Below are 12,970 nucleotides of genomic sequence, written 5' to 3'. Positions count from 1 at the left end.
CCGAAAGGCTGTCGAGAATAAATGGATCTTCAAGAGAAAAACAGATGCTGATGGTAATATTACTGTCTATAAAGCTCGACTTGTCGCAAAAGGTTTCCGACAAATTCAAGGAGTTGACTACGATGAGACTTTCTCACCTGTAGCGAAGCTAAAATCTGTGAGGATTTTGTTAGCAATAGCTGCATTTTTCGATTATGAGATTTGGCAGATGGATGTCAAAACGGTGTTCCTTAATGGAGACATTGAGGAAGAGTTGTATATGGTACAACCCAAAGGTTTTGTCGATCCTAAAAATGCTGACAAAGTATGCAAACTTCAGCGTTCAATCTATGGACTGAAGCAAGCATCAAGAAGTTGGAACCGACGCTTTGATAAGGTGATCAAAGACTTCGGGTTTATACGAGTGTCATGGAGAGGCTCGTATTTACAAGAAAGTGAGTGGGAGCCACTGTAGCATTCCTGATATTATATGTAGATGACATATTATTGATCGGGAATGATATAGAACTATTAAGCAGTGTAAAAGGTTATTTGAATAATAGTTTTTCAATGAAAGACCTTGGTGAAGCATCGTATATATTAGGTATCAAGATTTATAGAGATAGATCAAGACGCCTAATAGGGCTATCACAGAGTACATATCTGGACAAGATTCTAAAGAAGTTTAGAATGGACGAAAGTAAGAAAGGGTTCTTACCTATGTTACTGTGCAAGGTCTTGAGTAAGACTCAAGGACCGGCTACGCAGAAGAAAGAGAAAGGATGAGTAATATCCCCTATGCCTCGGCGATAGGATCTATCATGTATGCCATGCTATGTACTAGACCGGATATAGCACATGTCGTTAGTTTGACTAGCAGATATCAAAGTGATCCAGGAATGGAACATCGGACAGCGGTCAAGAATATCCTGAAGTACTTGAAAAGAAATAACTAAATGTTTCTTTGTTATTGAGGTGATCAACAGCTCGTTGTAAATGGTTACACCGATGCAAGTTGGAACACCGATTACGATGACTCTAAGTCACGATGCAGGTACGTGTTTATATTGAATGGTGCTGCGATGGCTGGGCAAGCTCGAAGCGGTGCACGGTGGCGAAGTCTTCAACAGAATCAGAGTACATAGCGGCTTCAGAGGCTTCATCAGAAGCGGTATGGATGAAGAGGTTCATTGTAGAGCTCGGTGTGGTTCCTAGTGCATTGGACCCATTAATCATTTACTGTGATAGCATGGGTGCCATCGCCAATGCACAAGAGCCAAGGTCACACAAGAGGCTGAAGCATATCAAGCTGCGTTACCACTCGATTCGCGAGTACATCGAAGATGGAGAAGTAAAGATTTGCAAAGTACACAGCGATCTGAATGTAGCAGATCAGTTGACTAAAGCTCTCCCTAGGGCAAAGCATGACCAACACCAATGCCATGGGTGTTAGGTATATTACAATGTAATCTAGATTATTGACTCTAGTGCAAGTGGGAGACTGAAGGAGATATGCCCTAGAGGCAATAATAAAGTGGTTATTATTTATATCTTTATGTTTATGATAAATGTTTATATGTCATGCTATAATTGTATTAACCGAAACATTAGTACATGTGTGATATGTAAACAACAAAGAGTCCCTAGTATGCCTCTTAACTAGCTTGTTGATTAATGGATGATTAGTTTCATAATCATGAACATTGGATGTTATTAATAACAAGGTTATGTCATTGTATGAATGATATAATGGACACACCCAATTAAGCGTAGCATAAGATCTCGTCATTAAGTTATTTGCTATAAGCTTTCGATACATAGTTACCTAGTCCTTATGACCATGAGATCATGTAAATCACTTATACCGGAAAGGTACTTTGATTACACCAAACGCCACTGCGTAAATGGGTGGTTATAAAGGTGGGATTAAGTATTCGGAAAGTATGAGTTGAGGCATATGGATCAACAGTGGGATTTGTCCATCCCGATGACGGATAGATATACTCTGGGCCCTCTCGGTGGAATGTCGTCTAATGTCTTGCAAGCATATGAATAAGTTCATAAGAGACCACATACCACGATGAGTAAAGAGTACTTGTCAGGAGACGAGGTTGAACAAGGTATAGAGTGATACCGAAGATCAAACCTCGGACAAGTAAAATATCGCGTGACAAAGGGAATTGGTATAGTATATGAATGGTTCATTCGATCACTAAAGTCATCGTTGAATATGTGGGAGCCATTATGGATCTCCAGATCCCGCTATTGGTTATTGGTCGGAGTGAGTACTCAACCATGTCCGCATAGTTCGCGAACCGTAGGGTGACACACTTAAAGTTGGATGTTGAAATGGTAGAACGTGAATATGGAATGGAGTTCGAATATTTGTTCGGAGTCCCGGATGAGATCCCGGACATCACGAGGAGTTCCGGAATGGTCCGGAGAATAAGATTCATATATAGGATGTCATTTTATGTGAATTAAAATGATGCGGAAGGTTCTATGGAAGGTTCTAGAAGGTTCTAGAAAATTCCGGAAGAAACCACCAAGGAAGGTGGAGTCCCGGAGGGACTCCACCTCCATGGCCGGCCAACCCTAGTGGGGGAGGAGTCCCAAGTGGACTCCCCCTATGGGGGCCGGCCACCCCCCCATATGGAAGGGGGGAATCCCACCCCAAGTGGGATTCCCACCTTGGGTAGGTTTCCCTATCATATGGAAGGTTTTGGGTTCGGGTCTTATTCGGAGACTTGTAGTCCAACACTTGGGGCTTCCACCTATATAATGAGGGGCCAAGGGGAGGGGGCCGGCCACCCCAAGACCACAATCTGGCCGCCCCCCTTGAGTGGCCGGCCACCCCCTCCCAAACCTTAGCCGCCCCCCCTCTCCTCCATAGCTCCCGCGTGCTTAAGCGAAGCTTCGCCGGAGTACTCCGCCACCACCGACACCACGGCGTCATGCTGTCGGATTCAAGAGGAGCTACTACTTCCGCTGCCCGCTGGAACGGGAGGTGGACGTCGTCTTCATCAACAGCCGAACGTGTGACCGAGTACGGAGGTGCTGCCCGTTCGTGGCGCCGGTGATCAAGATCTTCTACGCGCTTTTGCAAGCGGCAAGTGAACGTCTACCGCAGCAACAAGAGCCTCATCTTGTAGGCTTTGGAATCTCTTCAAGGGTGAGACTCGATAAATCCCTCGTTGCTACCGTCTTCTAGATTGCATCTTGGCTTGGATTGCGTGTTCGCGGTAGGAAAATTTTTGTTTTCTATGCAACGTTATCCTACAAAGAAATGGGTGATGGTGTATCATTTTTTGCGTGAAAAGTAATTGCTACAACAAAATCAGTGATGATTTATCGTTTTTTGCGTGAAAAGTAATGGCTACAACAAATCGGTGATGGTGTATCATTTTTTTGCGTGAAAAGTAATGGCTACAACAAATCGGTGATGGTTTATCATTTTTTGCGTGAAACGTAATGCCTAAAAAGAGTTTATAATTTAGCTCGTGAAAAATAATGCAGAAAACCAAACTTTGCGTGAAGCTAACCGACGACAGAGAGATAGAGGGTGGTGGCCCCGACCAGAGAGAGAGATAGGGGTTATCCTGCCCGTTAGATCATACGATCAACGGTCGGCGGGCACGATCCACGTGACATGGGCTAGACCAATCAGGGCAATGTTGGGCGTCTGTGAGAGTTTGTGAAGGGAGAGGGCAAAACTAAGTAGTATCAAGAAACCAAGGGCAAGTGAGTAGTAAACAGACTAAGGGATTCAAATATGAGATTTAAAAAATGAAAAATGCGTGTTTTGTACAATGAAACCCATCTTGGCCTACCTCAAACTATTTGCAATACAAATCTACATGAGTGTGAAAATTATGGCCTCATTCAGACAAAGTATGTTTTGGGGAAAGCTGTTTTGGGTAGGGCTTATTATGGAAAACCATGCACCTTCATAGCTACTAGGTGATTTGAGAAGTGGCAATTTGTGGTGAAACTTGATTTATCTATGATTTATCTATGATTTGAGAAGTGGCAATTTGTGGTAAAGACTCAATGAGTAAGTGCCACTCTTTTCGAATTTTTGCACATTAAATAACTCATTTAATTAGTTAATCCCATTTGTTGACTCTCTGTTGACCAGCCACTTGAGGGTAAAACTGAGTATATTGCACTAGCCAGTATTAGCACTCAAGGGGAAAACTGAGCACACAAAAAATGCTAGTATATGACTCGAGGGTATACCTGAGTATATCTAAATTTCCAGGGTTAGACCCGAGGATGCGTGTTGCGATGCAGAAGTGGAAGATGTGCCATTGTTGACGCGTGTCGCGGTGCAGACGTGCAAATAGTGGACGCGTAGGACGCGGGTCGCATTTAGGACGCATAAGCCCCTCCCTCCCTCCCTCTGCACACAGTCGTCTCATTCTCGCTCACGCACGAAACCACCCCTCTCACGTCCCATCAACTTCTCCAAATCGAAAAAACCCCAACCGCCGTACGCACGCTACCCTGCCGGCGATGGAGAAGAAGAATGCGCCGGCGGCCGTCGCCTCCGAGCCCGTCGCCTCCGCGCCCGTCGCCTCCGAGCCCGTCGCCGCCGAGCGCGTCGCCTCCGAGGGTGGCGCATCCAAGCGCGGCGCCTCCATGAACTGGGCCTCTCTCTCGGCTGATGGACCACTTCACAAGATCGGCGAATGCTTACTAGCGAACGAGGAGTACGCCGACACCTACTCTGCTATGAGGCAAGTTTGTAGAAATTGGCGCTCAGGTTTGCCTGAGCCCGACGTGCACCTGGACGAATGGATCATGCTAGACCACGCCCTTCCACGCGTCGCTGAGTTCACCTTCCTCCAACTCGGCACATCACGCTACGTCACCATAGATCTATCAGAAGTTCATACAAGGTTCAAATTCCTCCATATCTACCTTTTTATTTTCAATCTTAAACATCTTAGTGCTGAATGTTATCTTCATCAATATATTTTAGATACTACTTCGTCGGCTTTTGCTGTGGCGTCATCGTGCTTGCCCAGAAGAACCCGCCGCACAAGATACGGCTGCTGAACCCACTCACAAAGAAATCGAACACTATGTTTGAGGCGCAGATGCCATCTGTTTTTCTGAAATCAGTCGCTGTTATCAAATCCCCGACTATGGTCTTCGTTGCCGCACATTACCCGCCGGAAATTGGTTGGGTCGATGAGAGCACTCCATCTAAGGATATAAATGAAGATTGGGGAGAAGGAAGATTTTTGATCAAGAACCATTGTCTGCGTTGCATTACCCCGTTCAATGGTGAACTGTATGCAGTAGCTGCGGACAATTTTGAGATCGGAAGAATAGTGTGCACCAATGTACAGTTGCAGCAGCGCGCGAGCACTGTCAAGATGGAGACACTAATTTCATTTCCAGAACTTGGACGTCAAAAGTTCTACCTTGTGAAGTCGGATGGTGATCTGCTGCTTGTGTTGTTGGTAAGCGAGGCTTTTGCGGGCAAACCATTGGTGTACCGTGTGGACACTCAGAGCCGCTCTCTCCATCCGGTCAGTAACATTGGCAGTAATGCATTCTTCGTGAATTATATCCGGTGTATCTCCGTCGACACCAGAGTGTACCCGACACTTCAACCTGGCAGCATCTACTACACGGATTTGGGTTATATCAGAGAGTACTCTCATGATACAAAGGCCTGGGATGAGTGGCCACTACGTGTGGATAGAATAGGACTCTACGGTTTGAGAAATGAACACAGGCCATACCGTTTGGAGGATGTATTGGCCTCACACTGCAGACGGAAGGAGTTCAATGCATATTTCCTTGTGGTAATGCACGAATGGAGGGAGGAAGAAATATATGGGGAGGAATGAAGAACAAATTCACTCATCCCGGGGTCCCTATCCTAATCTTCTTGTTGTCCATACATTGCGTGCGTCTTGTATATTTTTCAGCTTAGTTTGTCGTGAACATTAGCAACGTTATTGGCTGCTTTTGGCTGCTGTATGCAGTTTATGTATTATACTTAGTTTTCTGATTATGCTATTGTGAATTTATCATATACTAGCTTCTAGATTTGCTGCCATATTGGGCAAAAAACGAGGGCCAAAATGCATAAATAACCCCAGAGATTTGCTACTAGATTTGCTGCCATATTGAAGAAAGACAGAAATAGAAGCTTCTCTAGATTTGATACTAATTTGGTGAAAAAGACAGAGAGAGAAAGAGGGGAAGAGGTGCTCTTAAAAATGCTAATTTGGGCCGAGAGAGACAAAACCCAGCTCCTGCTCACGTCCAACCAAACGCTTCTCGTCCTGTCCCACGCGGTCCCTTTCTACCAGCCCCACACGACGCGGCCCCACACGACGCGGCCCCATAGACGACGCGGCGCAACACGTCAGCACAGAACGTCCAAATAGACGGATTCCTTCTGTCTGAGCTCCTTCTGCGGGTTTCAGACATAGGCTTGGGGAAAACTGAGGAAAAACTAAGGGGCTGGGGAAAACTGAGTACAACTAACGAAGCGGGGGCACGAAAATAGAAATCCTAAAAACATATATTGCCGCTCTGTGGGGCCTCCGCAGCCAATGACCGTTGGGGTCGTCTATTTATTTAAAGAATATCATATAGAGTCGCTCTGTGGGGCCACCTCAGCCAATGACCGCCTGGGGTCGCCCTTAGTGAAAAGGCATATATCCCTGCTTTTAGTTAGAGAGAAGCAACAAGTTCGCTAATTAATTTTTCTTAAGCTAGACCCAGTAGGTGACTATTTTTGCAGCTTAATCTAAAGTGAATTTTATGCTAAACATGGCTAGAACCTAATGTTGTGTATCTCATTAGTCACCAGAGAACCGCTGGCAGCTCGTTCCCCACCCTCGGACGGAGCAGCCATCTCCGGCACCTCGTCGCGCCGCCGGCTCTGTCCCCCGGCGGCGTCGGACGGACTGCGGCGCTGCACGTCAACCATGGCTCCAGCACTTGTTTCGTCCGCACGCATTGTACCCACCGCAGGAAAGTCCGCCGCAAGCAGATCCGCCGCACACGACGACCGGGATTTGTTCCGCGCACCAATTGGTAGTATAGCTTGGTAAGACCTCCGCTTTTGCCTCCCCTGCCCCCTAATCGATTCGATTCCCGTAATTTATTGGAATTTGCAGGTGCGAAATAGTCCTCAATGTCTGGTCGTAGCAGGTACACCGGTGAGGGTGGGGATTCGATTATGTCGTGGCCACGTTCTACTTCTCCTACCTCGTCGGAAGTGCAGGTATGTAGCTTCTACTCTCTGTACTACCGTTGAATTTGAACTGCCGTCCTGGCCTGTTGGAGTGATTTCAGTTGTTCTTTTTCCACTATTGTTACAGTTAGCCAGGCAAGCCGATGATCCATGGTACATTGCATACCAAGATAAATCAACCCAGTGGTGTAGCCAGAGGATGGATTTGGAGGAGAAGGTGGCCAATTTAGGTGATGAATTGGCCCGTAAAAACCTGATGATATTCGAGCAAAAGCGTATTGTGGAGGAAGAAAAGAAGAATTCAGAGCTTCGCAAGGAGAAGTTGAGAGTTGAGACAGATCTTACCGTATTTAATCAAGTGGTAGAAAATCTAGAACATGAACTTAAAGTGATGGGAGAGGAGAAAAGTAGATTCATCTGGGCAGTTTTATTAGGTGTCATCCTTGTCCTAGCAGTTATGTGGTTGTGGTAGACGATTTAGATAGTATAGAATTGTTATTCAGTAGATGGCTCTAACCACTGTATTTTGTTGTGGCTCTAACCACTGTATTTTGGCGTACAATTTTCTAGTTGCGGTAAGTAATGCGCGCGATAATTTTAGCATGCATGAGCATCTTATAAAAGTGAAGGGATCCCAAAAGTGAAAGCATGTACAAGCCTCTCGGATCAAATACATATCAATCTTCCCAATCAAGTTGGGATAGAATTCAGATCATACATATGGATGTACATGGACACATCAAGAACGTGAAGAAGCTTTTTTGAGATGGTGGTAGTAGTTCGAACAATTTTATCCCAATTTGAAATTGAAAAAAATACAAATTTATAATAATTTATCCCAATTTGCGGCGTCGAACACGGCCAGCAATGGGCAAGAAGGGCTGGGACGACAGGCGGCTGAGGGTTGGTCATCTGCGCCATCCGTCGTCGAAGCGATGTTGTAGGCGATGGCTTCAATGTTCGTGGCATCGATGACCACTGTCGGCACCGCCACTGTCTTGGTGTACTTCATCAGCGACGGATCTGCGGAGGGCTGGATCGGCGGCTTCGCAGCGCGGTTGTAGACGATGGCTTCAATCGTCTTGGCATCGATTTGCACTCTCGGCACCGAAAGTGAGACATCAACATGCTCCGACATTGAAGGCTGGATCTGCGTCGTCGAAGCGATGTTGTAGGCGATGGCTTCAATGTTCGTGGCATCGATGACCACTCTCGGCACGGCCACCGTCTTGGTGTCCTTCATCAGCAACGGATCTGAGGAGGGCAACGGAAGTGAGACATCAACATGCTCCGACATTGAATGTTGGATCTGCGCCGGTGAAGCGATGTTGTAGGCGATGGATTCAATGATCTTGTCATCGATGACCACTGTCGGCATGGTCGCCGTCTTGGTGTTCTTCATCATCAACAGATGTGAGAAGAGAAATGAAAATGAGATAGAGAGAGACATTTCAACTATTTCTGAGGGTTAGATCCTCACCGGCACTCTTAGATCCACGCCGCCGCACGGTTAGATCCGGGCCGCCGCACGCCGCCGCACGCACGGTTAGATCCGCGCTGCCGCACGCCGCCGCATGCACGGTTAGATCCACGCCGCCGCGACCGCCGGAGTAAGAGAGGAAATAGGAGAGAGTAAGATGCGACTGGAATATGCGACTGCCAGGGTTGGTAGGTATGTACTCTGCTCTTCTCTATGTATGCGTCCATCGTGGTAGAGAGAGATATATAGGCCATTTAATCATAAATGATCGAACGGTGCAAGCGTACGTTGAGCTTTCGACCAACCAAGATCTATGTGACATACATCTCGACCAATCAGAGATTAGCCAGTGAGTACAAGTGAGGAAAACTGAGTAGAACTAAGAGGGGGAAAAGTGAGAAAATGTTTATCGGAAGGGCAAAACTGAGTAGGACTGAGTAAAACAAGTGGGTCCTGAGGGGGAAAACTGAGTAAAACTAAGTAAAACAGGGGCACCAAAATAATAAAGGGACTAAGGGAAATTGAAGCTTTTGGCATAAAAATTGTAAAATTGTGTTATTTGAACATTATAGTACATTTTGGCCGACGTGATATTGTTTGCAATTCAAAGATACACAAGTGTGACGAATTTGGACTCATTTGGACAAAGTTTGTAAGCATAGTACGTATTTGGGAGGTCTGTTGAGTAGAAAGTCCTGCATCTTCATAGCTAGTAGCTCATGGACTAGGAAGTGGTTTTGAAGCTTTTGGCATAAAAACTTCATATCTCTATATTTTCTTTTCCATTATTATTTCTCTAGGTTTTAGGTAACATAACAAGACTCCATGGGAAGGATCCACCAGGTTTTGAATTATTTTGAATTAAACCCTAAACCCTGAAACCCTAAAACCCTAAACCCTAGAGAAAATGATAAATGTGGCTTAAATGTGGCTTAAAACATACATTCAAGGGATCCCTACATTCAAATTGTTCAATACAAAGGGATCCCCAATACAAATGGAACCCCAATACAAATTGTTCATACAAATTCAAATTGTTCCATACAAAGGGAACCCCAATACAAATTGTTCATACAAATTCAAATTGTTCCATACAAAGGGATCCCCAATAAAAATTGTTCATACAAATTCAAATTGTTCATACAAATTCAAATTAGTTGTTCAGAATAAAATCTTTCTCTTGCTCCTGGTGTGACTCGCTGGGGCCACCACCTTACTCCTGGTAACCCTACCAGGGATATTATCGGTGTCTACCTTCCTTTTGCCCTCTTTCTTGTTCTTCTTCTTTGGCGAAGCTTGTGCTTTTATTTTGCAATCTCCTCTTCCAAGTTATCCCTCAGCTGGCCAATCATAAAATCAATGTAATCTCTCTTCATATCTTCCTTCTGCGCTCGATCCATCAGCTCAAGCAGCTCTCGATCCATCGGTTCAATCTCCTCATGTTGAATTGCTACTTCAATCTCCATCGGTTGATTGCTGCTTCAATATCCTCATGTTGAATTGCTGCTTCAATCTCCTCATGTTGAATTGCTGCTTCATTCTCCTCTCCATTTGCTGCTTCCGCCTGATCTTCCATTCCAAAAGCTGGGTCAACTTCATTTTTACAAAGCCTAGCAATGTGTCCAGGGATTCCACAATGTTTGCACTTTCATTTTCGAATCGGTGCACCACCCTCTGCACTAGCTCTGATCCTATTCTTGCTCGGCCTACCTGCCGGTCTAGTCAAAACTGGAGAGTACAGTTTGAAGCCTGGATCGACTTTCATCCATTGGTATTTTCCCAACAAGGTAGGAACATTCATAGCATATGCAGCCCTAAATTTGGCAATAGAGAAATACTCTGACACATACTGATCAACTTCACCTTCTTCACCCCCTATAACACTCATGAAAAACAATGCGTGTATGCAGGGTATCCCACGGATCTTCCATCCCCTACAATGACATGTCCTATCAACCAAACTCACTGGATACCTCCACTGCATGTTTTTACTATCAGTATAGGTTACCTCAGCCTCCATTCCTTTTCTGACGCATTGCATCTTCAATTGTTTTGCCCTGGCATGCAAAGACTTAATCAAAGATGGGAGCATGAGATGGCCAGCATATTTTGTGGATGCAATTCTTTGCCGCAGATCGATCTTTATCATGATCATCTGCCCAATCTTATCAAATATTTGCCGCAGCATAAGCCCTTTCAATGACTTGACCTTTGAATTGAAACTCTCCGCAAGGTTACTTGTTACATAGTCTATTTTGCAAATTTCATTGAATTGGCTTCTTGACCACACCCTACCATGATGTTCATCCAAGTACTCCTTCACCCCCAGGTTTTTGTTTATACAACACATCCAAATGAAACAGATGCTTCCTAGTGCTGCATGTGTATGAAGCTAGCCACAGGTTGTCAGTAAAAACTTTACCCTTGAATTTATTTGTAAAATTTTGTACCAAGTGTCGCATACATTTTCTATGCTCCACTCTAGGGAATACTGCTTCTACTGCAGTCTCCAAACCTTTGCAAGCATCTGTGTGGATACCAAGTCCTGGTGGATGACCTATAAGGTCGCGCAAATTCTGCAGAAACCAAGTCCAACTTTCATGTGACTCAACCTCCAAAACTCCATAAGCAACAGGGAACATCCAATTGTGTCCATCAACTGCAGTAGCAGCAACTAGATGTCCTTTAAACCTTCCATGAAGAGTTGTTGCATCCATGACCGAATAAGGCCTGCAACCGTCCAGAAAGCCTTTCCAGCAAGCTTTGAAACAAACAAATGCCCTTCTAAAACATTCCTTTTGCATTACCTTCCCGCTTTTCAATTTGTACGGGACTATGTGCTTGTCTATCGCTACAACACTGCCTGGACTAGCCATCTCAACTTCAGCTTTGAAAGTGTAAAGCAACTGAAAGCTTTCATTCCATAGACCATTAATCCCGTCAAGAGCCATTTCCTTTGCATAGAACATCCTCATGTAAGGTACTTTTATATCAAACTTCTCAAGCATCTTTTTCTTGAGTGATGTTGGACCAAGTGAAGGAGTTTCTCTCAGCCAATCTATGATTGCATCTGCCAACTACCTAGTCTTCGCTAGCTTTGTTTTCACCTCTCGCGCTCCCCCTCGAGGTGGACAATTATGGACCTCCGAATTCTTCTTTATCTGAAACATAATGATAAGGGATGTCAGTAACAGTTAACAAATTTTACACCGTGATCTAAAATACACAACTGGTTGGCGTAGTACATGAACCAAAGTTCTTCTGCGCATTGTGGATGCATGCACCCTCCACCTACACCTCGTGTATGGGCATTTAACTGTGAACCTACCTGGCTCACTTTTAATAACCTCATAATTATTCTTAGAGCGAAGGCAATATGTAGTAATTGCATTACGGCAGTCCATCATTGTTTGAAATACGGTGTCTGCTGCAAGCTGAGGATCCTCCCTGTTCCACTCAATTGTTGGCAAGTCATCACCTTCGTAATCGGCTAAAACGAGGCAATCATTGTTCTCATCCTTCTCTTCATCAGCAGTGTCATCAAATCTGGCACCAAAAACAATATCTTCCATGTATTGATCCTCCATTGCCTGCTTACTGCATCGATCTACCAATTCAGGAACCATCAACTCATCTTCATAATCTTGAGGAGACTGATCCCCAATATCTGCATCGTCCTCCACATCGACCGCATGATCGATCTGGCTACCACTAGCACTGAGGACAGATGGTGCTACTATGGACCTACAAGGAGCGTCGCGGCGACACTATTAGCAGAGGCAGCAGTAGTAGAGAGACATGATGTCCCACCACCTGATGATGCCCCAACACCAGATGACGTCTGGCCCCTGTCCACATGGTTACGAATTTTACCGAAACGGCAAGAAGCATTCAAAGCAAAAAAAAAAGAATTCCCAGATCGTCGTCGGAAATTAGTGGAACCAATCTTCGCTCCGTGTTGTTGAAATATTTGAAATGAACTGCATCCCGAGGGCTCCAGGCGTACTTATCGTAGATGTTAGCTTTCAAATCACTCAACGAGATGGTGGTTGCAACCACCGCAGGGATGTAAAACCCATTCGTATGGTGTTTAGAATCACGCGTAAAGCTAGAATCCAGCCTAACCACCAGCTGAAAAGCCAGCGCTGGATCAATCCTATTCGAAAAGCAACGCACTTAGTTGAGCAACAACGATTGGCGCTCAAAAACTGCCTACTGTTAATTCACAAAGGAAGACGATGCTTACCCTGATGGAATCCATGCGTTAGATCCCTCCGATTCCCAAT

This window comes from Lolium perenne, chromosome 2 (genome assembly GCF_019359855.2).
Source record: "Lolium perenne isolate Kyuss_39 chromosome 2, Kyuss_2.0, whole genome shotgun sequence".
NCBI lineage: Eukaryota > Viridiplantae > Streptophyta > Magnoliopsida > Poales > Poaceae > Lolium > Lolium perenne.
Note: the sequence above shows the minus strand (reverse complement) of the source record.